The sequence below is a fragment of the Oncorhynchus nerka genome, linkage group LG16 (genome assembly GCF_034236695.1).
Source record: "Oncorhynchus nerka isolate Pitt River linkage group LG16, Oner_Uvic_2.0, whole genome shotgun sequence".
Classification (NCBI taxonomy): domain Eukaryota; kingdom Metazoa; phylum Chordata; class Actinopteri; order Salmoniformes; family Salmonidae; genus Oncorhynchus; species Oncorhynchus nerka.
In genome coordinates, this window is record NC_088411.1 from 8,730,541 (window position 1) to 8,744,019 (window position 13,479).

The window sequence follows — 13,479 nt, forward strand, 5'->3', positions numbered from 1 at the left end:
GAAAGAAAGAAAGAAAGAAAGAAAGAAAGAAAGAAAGAAAGAGAGTTAGATATGTTTCCATCCATTAACATTAAGCCGGACAACAGTTTGTCAGAGAGCGAGTTGGATGGGGAGAAATGTGTGAGAGGGAGGAAAGGGCGGAGTGAGTGAGAAAGATCCATCTATCCGCTGCCAGTCAGACGTTTCAGAGATAACGCAGCTGTGACAAATAATGTTGGGAAGGTTTGAAAGTATACTTTATCGGTGTAGAGAGAGGGAGAAGTTTAAGTCTTTCTGAAGACTAAAAAAAGAGAGGTATAAAATATCATCATATTTTTCTCTCCATCAGATCCAGTCCGAAAGTGAGGGGCTAATTATTGTGATGATAGCGCAGATTCATTTCCAATGTCCTTCAGTGCCATCATAATAGCCTTTTAATTGCTTGTAATTGCTTCCGAACAATTAATCAAATGTTTACCAGACAACTACACCAGACACCCATACCAATAATACACCCACACCAGCTAGCTAGCAATTCAACTGACTGCCTACCATTCACACAATTAGCTGGCTCAAATTCAGGAGCGGATTAAAGTAATACACAGACACTGGATTGAAGAAGCTTGGCTTTTTAAGAGAATTTGGGCAGCCTCCAACACAGAGGGCAAAGTTCATTGAATCTATTAGTATGTATTTGGCTATTGTAACTGTGTGTAGAGTACTTGAGTCACAGTGTCAATGGTAGGCTATAACCATGAAACTGTCACAACATTATGTAGGCCTTGTGCCAGGGTGTCAAGTACACTATACTTTTTTGGTTAGTCTAAATTAGGGATGATAGCTGGCTAGTTTATCACTAATCTAAACAACTGGGTCGTTCTTGAATTGCAGTGGCATTTGGGCATGGCATTTGAGGAAAAAGTTAACTTTGTGACCTTAAATAATGTTTACCATTATGATAACACCGTGCCACCAGTAGGATTAGTAACACCAATTACGCTAACACCAATGACAAATTTGAGGTCATTTAGGATTTTCTAAAGTGCCAATCATGGCCCAATACCAACCAAATCTCGCTTAGGGCCCCCAAAAGGCTAGAGCCGGCCCTGAATTGGCTAATACATTTCTTAGTCAGGATCTGAGTTTAAGTGAGGTTCGAAGGGAAGTCTTAAGAAATTTGAAGCTCATTTACTGTATTTCTATACAATGTTAAAACACTAGAATGCAATTTGGAGAACAGCAAAAACGAGCAAAAATTATCCCAGCCATTATCACATTGGTTGTTGTAACTTCATTCACCTCAGTCAATCTACAAACACATAGCCTATTAGCTATACAATTAGCCACTACACATTAACTCACATTAACGCAGCGGTGGGATTAAAAAGTATTTTATTAACAAAAAATAAACAAATACCTGTGCGTTACATTAAACATATTTTTGTGCAGTTTTAAAAGCTCATTTCCTGCAATTCTACACATGACTTATGCCATGTTAATATGATATCTGAGTGAGAGTGACTAACAAAATCAAATGGGGCCCCCTAGAAGTCAGGGCCCCTGGGCACGTTCCCTGCGTAATTCGGCCATGGTTACTACGTTTAGATACTGTAGCTGGCTAGACTAACTAACTACACTAATTTACCAAGTGACATACTGTATAATAACAGGAAAACTGCTGATGTAAAACCAAGTTTCAAAAATTGCATCTTGTGTATTCTACAGTAAGTTGAGACCCCTCCCCCGATAACAGTTTGCCACTGGAAGGAATGGCCGAAGTCCTTCCATATCTTTGTAATAAGTGATTTTCAAGGTAATAGCACAAATTACATAAAACATAGGGACAAGTATTACATTATATTTCTATTTCAATAGCCTTTTTTGTTTTCATTGATATATACAATATACAGTATGAAATACTATGTTTTCATTCTAGCATTCAAAATAATAGATAAATATCCCTAAATGCCAAAAACATGTCACTACAACTGTACTTATCATTACTCGGTTAAGCCAATATGCTTGCCCTAAACAATGTATATACTTCAAGTTTTGCAGTATAAAGGACTTGCATTATGATTTGTGATTAAATAAACAGTTCAATATGAAAGGGAGAAAGTTAAAAACTGGGTGGTTCGAGCCCTGAATGCTGGTTGGTTGACAGCCGTGGTATATCAGACCGTATAGCACGGATATGACAAATCATTTATTTTTACTGCTCTAATTACGTTGGTAACCAGTTTATAATAGCAATAAGGCACCTCAATGCTTTGTGCCTAATAATCCATATTATATTGGCCATATATCACCCCCCCATGCCATATTGCTTAAATATACCAAGGCTTTCAGCCAATCAGCATTGAGGGCTCGAACCACCCAATTTATAAAGGTGAATAATGCATGCTCTAGAATGCTGTTCAACCCCAATCAGAAACGAGTATTCAACAATGCCTTGTATATGTAACTATTTGTCAAGTGTTTCTCATGGCGACGGAAGCAAACACTACCGCAATTCAAGAATGACCCTGCTACATTCACATATATCATACTCAGGGTTGGGGAGTAACGGATGACATGTGGACCCGTTACATGTAATGGATAACCAAAACACTGTAACCGTAACCCGTTACGTTACCAGCTAAAATATTGTAATCGGTTTAAAGATACTTTTTTTTTAAACTAGATGATTACTTGTAGGATTACTTTTAAATTCAGAAAATTTGACACCTTTCTGTTTTCTCAACGACATTGAAATCATCATTGCAAGTTTAAGTTTGCTCCTCCTGAGCGAGTCTGACCACAAGTCATGGACCACTATGACACCAAATGCGTTTGATGGATCGCGGGAAAAGGGCAAGAATAGGCTTTTGTATGCTACATTCCAAGCTACACTGAGTGTACAAAACATGTTTCCATGACTTATTGATTTTACTTGTTAAATCCACTTCAATCGGTTTAGATTTAGGAGGAAACAGGTTAAAGAAGGATTTTAAAGCCTTGGGACAATTGAGACATGGATTATGTATGTGTGCCATTCAGAGTACGAGTGGGCCAGACAAAATATTCAAGTGCCTTTGAACGGGGTATGGTAGTATGTGCCACGCGCACCGGTTTGTGTCTTTCTTCATAATGCATTTGTATACATTACACAAAGTACAATTTGTTGGGGCTAATGTTAGCTAGGCTAGTTAGGTGTCTAATGTTAGCTAAGCTAGGGGTTAACATTAGGGTTAGGGGTTAAGGTTAGGGTATGGTTAGGGGTTAAGGTTAGGGCTAGTTTAAATGCTAGCTGTACTTAAAAGGTTAGGTTAAAGGGTTAAGGTCAGGGTTAGCTAACATGCTAAGTAGTTGCAAAGTAACTAATCAGCAAAAATGCAAAAGTTATCCATGATGAGATTCAAACACACAACTGTTTTGTTATTTTGTTTGTTCAGTGTTCATTCATTAAATAAATAAGAATGTACACATACCACGCTGCACCTTGGTCTCCTTCATACGATGGACGTGACAGTGGCAACAGGGGAGTTTAGAAAGGAGGAACTCCCTTAAACATTTATTCCAAAGCTGGGGATCCTCACTGCAGCTTGTTGCAAGAGCACATTTTTCACTAGCTAGCTGTCCTCCAATCGCAAAAACATTTGTTTTCATTTTTTTTCACCTTTATTTAACCAGGTAGGCTAGTTGAGAACAAATGATCATTTACAGCTGCGACCTGGCCAAGATAAAGCAAAGCAGTGAGACACAAACAACAACACAGAGTTACACATGGCATAAACAAACGTACAGTCAATAATACAATAGAAAAAGTCTATATACAGTGTGTGCAAATGAGGTAGGATAAGGGGGGTGAGGCAATAAATAGGCCATAGTGGCAAAATTATTACAGTATGGCAAATTAAACACTGGGGTGATAGATGTGCAGAAGATGAGTGTGCAAGTAGTGGTACTGGGGTGAAAAGGAGCAAAATAAATAAAATAAATAACAATATGGTGATGAGGTAGTTGGATGGGCTATTTACAGATGGGCTATGTACAGGTGCAGTGATCTGTGAGCTGCTCTGTTAGCTGGTGCTTAAAGCTCGTGAGGGAGACATGAGTCTCCAGCTTCAGTGATTTTTGCAGTTCGTTCCAGTCATTGGCAGCAGAGAACTGGAAGGAAAGGCGGCCAAAGGAGGAATTGGCTTTGGGGGTGACCAGTGAAATTTACCTGCTGGAGCGCGTGCTCCAGGTGCTGCTATGGTGACCAGTGAGTTGAGATAAGGTGGGGCTTTACCTAGATGACCTGGAGCCAGTGGGTTGGCGACGGATATGAAGTGAGGGCCAGCCAACGAGAGCATACAGGTCGCAGTGGTGGGTAGTATATGGGGCTTTGGTGACAAAACGGATGGCACTGCATCCAATTTGCTGAGTAGAGTGTTGGAGGCTATTTTGTAAATGACATCGTCGAAGTCAAGGATCGGTAGGATAGTCAGTTTTACTAGGGTATGTTTGGCAGCATGAGTGAAGGATGCTTTGTTGCGAAATAGGAAGCCGATTCTAGATGTAATTTTGGATTGGAGATGCTTAATGTGAGTCTGGAAGGAGAGTTTACAGTCTAACCAGACACCTAGGTATTTGTAGTTGTCCACATATTCTATGTCAGAACCGTCCAGAGTAGTGATGCTGGATGGGTGGGTAGGTGTGGGCAGCAATCGGTTGAAGAGCATGCATTTAGTTTTAATAGCATTTAAGAGCAGTTGGAGGCCACGGAGGGAGAGTTGTATGGCATTGAAGCTCGTCTGGAGGTTAGTTAACACAGTGCCCAAAGAAGGGCCAGAAATATACAGAATGATTGATAGGCAGCTTAAACTCCTTCAATTCAATTTAAGTAACCTACTGTTTTTATCTGGGATTCAAATGCACTGTATAGACATTTTTTTCATGTGCATATCACAAATTTCCAATAAGCAATTTGTGTCTATTTCACAATAATCTGTGATACTGGGTTGGATATACATAGCGAATTGAGGTGAATCACACTGCTGCTCTGTCATTTAGCTATCTGCACCTTTCAGATTGTGGTTGTTGTGGAGGGCTGTTCCCAATTGTCCATGCATATCTGAACCCAATAATGGTTGAATTGAAGATGTTTAAGCTGCCTATCAATCATTATATTTGCGACTAGAGGACACCTAGCTCGTGAAAAATGTGCTCTTGCAACAGCTGCAGTGCAGATACCAGGCTGTGGAATAAAATGTTTAAGGGAGTTCATCCTGTCTAAACCCCACGTGGTGTTGTGCTCCATACTGTCAAAAGTCGTTTCTTTTAAGAAGACCACAAGTAGAGCTTTTATTTCTCAATCTTAATTGTGCTGATTCCCTCCAAAAATGCCCTTATGCTTAACAGACACATGCTCAAACTTGTGTACTATTGATAGACTTAAACAGCTGCAAATGATCAAGATATCAAAGTGTCACCAACAAAAAACGTAAACAATAGGCCTACAGTATAGCAAATGCAGAATACTGCCCTCTATTTTTCACATGCAAATAGCACTTTTCCCAAAAGCAGCATTTATTTTTCAACTCGAAGGAATGAGCCCAATCAGTCCTCCATGACAACAAAATCGTAAACAACAGAGTAGGGCTGGCTAATAAGTCCTTCGTTTTTGGCTTACGCTCAGGTAAAACAATCTATGTTTCCATATTTCCAAGTCCTATTCTTGAAGATCAAGGGGTATAACATTAATTGCAATGACTGGAAATCTGACAAACTCAGTTTTTTGTTTTATATGAAGATATAGTCTAATCACATTACTATCTGTAGTAGAAGCCTACAGAACCAACCCATAAAGTGAATTGTAACATCCATTTATGGCCAGCTATGTCAAATCTAACATTGATTTATCCTGCAATAGATAGCTCTTGAGCAGGTTGACGTTTATTGGGATGAGTCATGTCCTTGAGGCAGAACTGACTCCGCTAGATGGGCAAGCTGCAAAGTCAAAATTGTCCTACACTGGTTTGAGAGGAAATATTCAATGAGTTCCTACCCTCTGTTGAGAGAGGATGTGGAGGAGAAAAGCTGGATGAGGATAGACAGAGCAGAGCATAGGCAGGAGGGGAGGAAGATACGAATTGGGGATAAAAACCAACAGAACAGAGGCCTGCGGGCTCCTGTGACCCAGATACATAGAGCATTGTGTGTCCTGCAGGCTTCTGTCCGAGTCGGAGCTAGCAATCATGTGTCTACCTGAACATTTGTCAGCCTGCACGGCCATACTACCACCAATCAGACCCCATTCTATTGGCCATGCCTCGACACAAGGCTCTTATTGACAAATGTCACTAGGACCCCTATTTTAGGGATTCTATTTCCTCACCTCTCTTGTGTTTTTCTGTTTAAATGGTGTTTTATTGATTTGTATTACCCTATAACTATACTGTATATCAGTGTCTACTTTGTATATGTTTTATTTAAACTTGAAATTGAAGTATGATGTGGAGAATAGTTGCTCACATGGTTTGTTTTGGATGTCATGTATGTGTCCTACTGTGTATATCTACTTGGAGGACTGGGACGCTGCTCGCATCTTGAAGAAGATCTCTCTTGAACACTCTACTCCTAACCATATGCTGAATTCCAAATCAATCCCTTCCCCCTAGGGAGTAGGTTCTATGGTCAGATGTGGAACTCAGCATACACGTCTACCTGAACTCAACACATACTCACTACCACCTACCGCTAGACGCACATACTCAGACCAGTAGACTTATGCATATGCATCGTCTTGAAAACATTCTCCCACATCCCACTCTTTTTCTATTCATGTCTTCATCCACCCCTCTTACCTCAGCCTCCCCTGCCCACCTCTCCTCCAATATGCACTAACAAGAGGGCGTTTCAGAACATTACATTTGCCCCATACACAATAAACCCGAGCCCCTATGCACCGTGACACAATGCCCATATGGGCTGCCATATTTCTCAATCACACAAGCTGAATCCCACGATGGACATGTACTGAGAGAGAGAGAGACGCATGCCTGACCTGCATGCCAAGCAGCTAATTTCTCTCTCTCTCACTCTCTCTCTCTCTCTCTCTCTCTCTCTCTCTCTCTCTCTCTCTCACTCTCTCCCTCTCTCTCTCTCTCTCTCTCTCTCTCTCTCTCTCTCACACTCTCTCCCTCTCTTCTCTCTCTCTGTCTCTGACTCTCTCTCTCGCACACACACACACACACACACACACACACACACACACACACACACACACACACACACACACACACACACACACACACACACACACACACACACACACACACACACACACACAGTCCCCCTCCTAGTCTTTCAGACACTGCGGCACCACATCCACACCTGGCCAACACCTGCATGCCAGTACCACCCCGGAATGAGCCAGCCAAAACACACCACACACATATCATACACACACTCACACACCCGTCCTCTGATCCCTGCAGAAAGCAGGGAGTAGAGGAGAGGCATACCCATTACATCATGTCTTACCTGCACTGGTCTCCCCTACACACTCACACAGACACTTGCTGATCATGGTCACATGCACACACGCATGCACGCAGTCAGGTACAGATACAGCTCTCTTGCACGCGCTCTCTTTCTCCCTCACCCCTTTCTGTCTATCCTTTTCTCCCTCTCTCTGCATCACATGAGGCAGCAGAATGTCATCTATCCCACAGTAACACCAGAACAGACAGGATTCTGCACGTCTCCATTAAATAATGAAAGGGAGAACTGGTACCGTTGTTGCTACTTATCGAGCCTGCTGCTACTGGTGGTGACTGGTGGTGGTTCATCGGTTCGCATGCTGCTCCACATGCTTCCCTCTCCTTCCTCCTCATCCCTCTCCATTTTCTGACGGCATTCGCTCTGTTCTCCCACGAGCCCCCGAGGAATCAGTAAATCCCAGGCAGTGTTGGTCTGGTTATATACAAAGTAGAGCCAAGCAGAGTAGAGTGTCCTCTCTCTCTCTGCCTCTATACCACTACAGCCCAATCCCAGTTTCAGTCTTTCTCTCACAACTCATTCCTCTCTGTTTCTCTCCCTCTCTCTGCTGCTGCCATCCAGTACTCTCTTCCACTCTCTCTTCTTGCCTAGGCATTACCAGCCATATGATATCATTGACTTCCTAATATGGGAATGGGGGGTTGCCATGGAAACCACGGACTCCACCTGTTTCTCTCTTTATTTGTCCTTCCATCTCTCCCTCTTTTTCTCCCTCTTTTTCTCTCCCTCTCTCTCTCTCGCTCGCTTGTGTACAGAGATAAATGGCTGCGCCAGGGTAAATACACAGAGCAAATGAAAAGCTGGGGAGGAAAGAGAGAAGTGGATGGAGGGATACTTGGCCCGATGGAGGAGAGAGTGTGGAGAGACGGCAGAATTCTCAGGGAGGGGATTGAGGTAGAGGGATGGAGGGATCAGGACAGAGGGATGGCAAGGGATAAGGGTATATACAGTATCTCTATTTGTCCTTCCTATCTCAAATCTCTGTTTCCATCTCCCTCTCCCTCTGACACCTTCTGATAACTCTACTAGCCAACGATGTCATGATGAACTGATGAATTGACACCTGGATACTCCTGTGGTTCTCAACTGCTTTTGTACCTTGGGGTGGGCAACGGCTATGGCCAAGGTAGATCTTAAAGAAATTGATAAGTAATATAATTTGTCACCATATTCTTTACACCAATTCTTTCACAAAGTGAAAAGAGATCAGGGTAGATGCTGGGGGGTTGATTCTGGCCATGGTGTTGAGAGTATTGAGATGTTACCTGCTGTTGGCGGCCACAGTTAGGTGAGCCCTGGCCCTGAGACATACAGGGGCTGGCCGGGTACTTCTGATTCTTCTGGAGGTCCATGAAGGCTCCGCGCTGGCGCTCTATGTCAGCCTTGTGAAGGTTCGTAAGGGCCTCCAGGCTCTTGGCAGCGATGTCGTTGTGGCGTTGGCGGTCCCCCGAGGTGGGCGCCTGCCCCCCGTTGTTGTTGTCAGGGAAACGACGCGTGCCACCGTGGCCCAGGGTGTGGTACTCCCGCGGGAACTCGGCATCCCCAGCGGAGATCTTGTGACCCTTTCTTCTATCCCGGCCTGAAGGGGTCAAAAGTGAGGAAACATGGGCCAGGGGTTGGATTGGAGAGAGGAAGTGAAAGGTGAGAAAATGTGCTCTGGTTATACATAGATTTAATAACAAATGCAAAATATTTGATATCATCATTACTTTTCCATGAAGGTAAATACAGGATAGATATTGCTGTATGTATGTTGGGTGTTAGAGGAGGAGATCACTGGAGGCTGCTGAGGGGAGAACGGCTCATTACAATGGCTGGAACGAAGCGAATGGAATGGCATCGAACACCTGGAAACCGTGTTTAATGTATTTGATCCCATTCCACTGATTCCGCTCCAGTAATTACCATGAGCGCGTCCTCCCCAATTAAGGTGCCACCAACCTCCTGTGGAGGAGCTGCTTGGAGAGATAAGACTCTCTCAGAGCCATCTGACAATGTATATCTATAGCCCCAACAGCTGTAGCATCTGCCAAAGCCCACAACAGTCAAGCCTATCTTGTTGGGGCCTCAAGGGGACACTACTGTCACAGGGTGAGGTCACAAATCTTGGCGATGACAGCAAGTTTGTCACCCATGCGTGTCAGGACCATTCGGTGTTAGAAGCCGTGATTGGTTGTGAGCTGTTCCTTCAGAGCGCCACCTTCTGGCCATGGAGATATATAGCTTGAATAAATTGACCAAGGATGGTCACTAAAGGAGCTAAATGAGCTGCCTAGGGAAACCCAGTGAATGTCCCTTTTCAGAACATCCATAGTAACTAGATCTGCTGGCTAGGCAGTACCAGACCGTAGAAAATAGCTTTTCCACTGTCTCCTGTGAATTGAATGGGCAGAGCATGAGAGAGAGAGAGAGAGAGAGAGAGAGAGAGAGAGACGGAGAGAACGAGAGAGACAGAGAGAGAGACAGAGAGAGAGAGACAGAGAGAGAGACAGAGAGAGACAGAGAGAGAGAGAGAGAGAGACAGAGAGAGAGAGAGACAGAGAAAGAGAGAGACAGAGAGAGAGAGAGAGAGAGAGAGAGAGAGAGAGAGAGAGAGTCCCACACACACGCGCACACACAGGCTCTTCCCACACAAACTCTCCGTCTGCAACCGCAGCTGTGCATCCAGAATTGGACGCAATATAGTCCACCAATCAACTCATAAATAAAGGAGAAAACGATCCGTGTCAGATAACATGATCAACCATAGCAGTGCGTCAATGCATTACTTCAAAATGTTACATAAGCCGTTGAGCCGTTAACCATTCAGTGTTGCACTGCCCTCTGTTTTGGCACGTCGGCCTACAGTATCTAAACAGCTGAAAGCACTGAATCCATACAGTAAATCAAATGTCTTATGAACACGCTGATAGAGGGATCCATATTGATCTTCTGCAGTTTAGCCCCATTACTTAGTCTGTGGAGGGGCAACTCTACATGTGATTATCTCAAGGTCAGAGAGCCACAGCCACACAGCTGTTAAAGTTCTCCGAACGCCACACATGTTCTTAAGGTAAATACAGTCAAGCGCTGGTGCCCTGCACCCAGTTTAAAGGGATATTTCACTCAAAAACACTCTTCAGCATTTCGTTCATTAGTCCACAATTCCCCGAAATCGTGCATGTCAGCAGTCTATTTTTTTACATAGCAATAACTGTGATGATGCTTTTTGCACTGTTTCTTATGATTGATTTGGTTTCAGATGTAAATCTTGTGGTGGAGTAGGGCAGGGATCCAGGGATTCCATGATGCAGCCATGGCAGCAAAATATCTGTTAGAGGAGGCAGGGAAAATCTATCGTAGGCTGAAGGTTTTCTAATGGAACATGTGTGAAGCCCAAAGGCATATTTTCACATCGATTGGACAAAATAGTATTGACAGTATTCTATTCTATTCTTAAAGTGATGTGAATAGATGGCATATTCACTTTTAATTTGATATTCAAATCATATTAATATAACAAATGACATTTGCAATGAAACCAGTTCAATCCATCTATATACAAGGAACCTTGTACCTCCCCAGTGCTTTTCCACCCCCTGACATGGCAGTATAACTCACAGCAGTGGGATTCTTAATGACCCGTCACCTCCAACACAGGTCCCTTCCTCACCTGTTATTAGAAATGTTACGGGAACGTTAATTACACCATTAATACTGGTGACGAACATCCTTTTAATTTCTCCTACTCACACCGCTGAATCTTTTATGTCAACTCTGTCACTGTAGGGGGAGGCCATCGCTCTCCTTCACCCCTCCTACTCTCCCTCTCTCCTCGACCTATCTCGTCCATAAAGTGTCGTCATCCCGGTACAGTTTGTGAGGCGGCCGAAGATTCATCATCGGAGCTAGTGTTCATTAGAGTTCAAGCGGAAATAAAGACGCGGTGAGTGATAGTCATTGCCCGGGCGCCGTCGTATTTCAGCCAACCTGGAGTCTGGACAAATTCCAAATGGCTTGGCTCAAGGCTGTGGCCAAACATTTCTCATTATGAGGCAAACACAACAACCTTGGTCGCTGCTGACATGGGAGGTGTGACAGAGGCCTTCTTTTTTTTTTAATGATTTCCTCACACTGACTCCTGATTATTTCTGCTCAGCTCTGGGAGTGGTAAGTTTGTGTTCTGGCCAAGTTCTATCAAAATGATTTCATAGCTCCTTCCCTTCTTAAAGTAATCACTTCTTTCCTTCCTTCCCTCCTTTCCACCTTCCTCCCTATCCCTCCAAATCAAATCCAATTTTATTTGCCACATACACATGGTTAGCAGATGTTATTGCGAGTGTAGCGAAATGCTTGTGCTTCTAGTTCCGACAATGCAGTAATAACCAACGAGTAATCTAACCTAACAATTCCATAACTACTACCTTATACACACAAGTGTAAAGGGATAAAGAATATGTACATAAAGATATATGAATGAGTGATGGTACAGAACGGCATAGGCAAGATGCAGTAGATGGTATCGAGTACAGTATATATATATGAGATGAGTAATGTAGGGTATGTAAACATTATATTAAGTGGCATTGTATAAAGTGGCTAGTGATACATTTTTTACATCAATTTCCATCCATTTCCATTATTAAAGTGGTTGGAGTTGGGTCAGTATGTTGGCAGCAGCCACTCAATGTTAGTGATGGCCTTGAGATAGAAGCTGTTTTTCAGTCTCTTGGTAACTGCTTTGATGCACCTGTACTGACCTCGCCTTCTGGATGATAGCGGGGTGAACAGGCAGTGGCTCGGGTGGTTGTTGTCCTTGATGATCTTTATGGCCTTCCTGTGACATCGGGTGGTGTAGGTGTCCTGGAGGGCAGGTCGTTTGCCCCCGGTGATGCGTTGTGCAGACCTCACTACCCTCTGGAGAGCCTTACGGTTGTGGGCGGAGCAGTTGCCGTACCAGTCGGTGATACAGCCCGACAGGATGCTCTCGATTGTGCATCTGTAGAAGTTTATGAGTGCTTTTGGTGACAAGCCGAATTTCTTCAGCCTCCTGAGGTTGAAGAGGCTCTGCTGCGCCTTCTTCACAACGCTGCCAGTGTGGGTGGACCAATTCAGTTTGTCCGTGATGTGTACGCCGAGGAACTTAAACTTACTACCCTCTCCACTACTGTCCCGTCGATGTGGATAGGGGGGTGCTCCCTCTGCTGTTTCCTAAAGTCCACAATCACCTCTTTTGTTTTGTTGACGTTGAGTGTGAGGTTATTTTCCTGACACCACACTCCGAGGGCCCTCACCTCCTCCCTGTAGGCCGTCTCGTCGTTGTTGGTAATCAAGCCTACCACTGTAGTGTCGTCCGCACACTTGATGACTGAGTTGGAGACGTGCATGGCCACACAGTCGTGGGTGAACAGGGATTACAGGAGAGGGCTCAGAACGCACCCTTGTGGGGCCCCAGTGTTGAGGATCAGTGGGGTGGAGATGTTGTTAGTTACCCTCACCAACCTTCCTTCCTTCATTTACTCCCTCCCTAAGTTGGTCGACGGTCACTGATGTCAGCCATGTTACTTTCACAACTTGATATCACACAGCTATCTCCGCTTTCTGATAGCCTCCGGCTCAAACATTTTCTTGCTGAACCATGGACATACTAGCCTGGTCCCAGATATGTCTGTGCTGTCTTGTCAAATGTTTGCAAGGCAGCACAAACAGATCTGGGACCAGGCTTCGACACACTGCTTCCTTCCACCCAACAGCTGGACTGCAGACAGTTAGAATTCAGTTAGCTCTTCCTGTTTTTGAAGAGCTTGGTTACTGGAAGAGCATGACTGACCCCTCAGAATAGCACTGGAAACATAGGGGATTGAACCCTACCGACTCCACTGTTTAATTCTAGTCAATGTGAATGGAGGGTTTGACATATTAACCATTAGTAATGCAAATAGGAAAATAATAGATTATCAATGTTTTGGGTGCTGGGTCCAGAGAACAGGATAT

The 13,479-nt window shown here is 43.8% G+C and overlaps 1 pseudogene; it reads right to left on the reverse strand.

Moving 5' to 3' along the window:
* Nucleotides 1–9,656, reverse strand: part of LOC115143983 (SRC kinase signaling inhibitor 1-like) — a 40,767-nt pseudogene extending 31,111 nt beyond the window's left edge.
* Nucleotides 9,657–13,479: the final 3,823 nt, after the last annotated feature.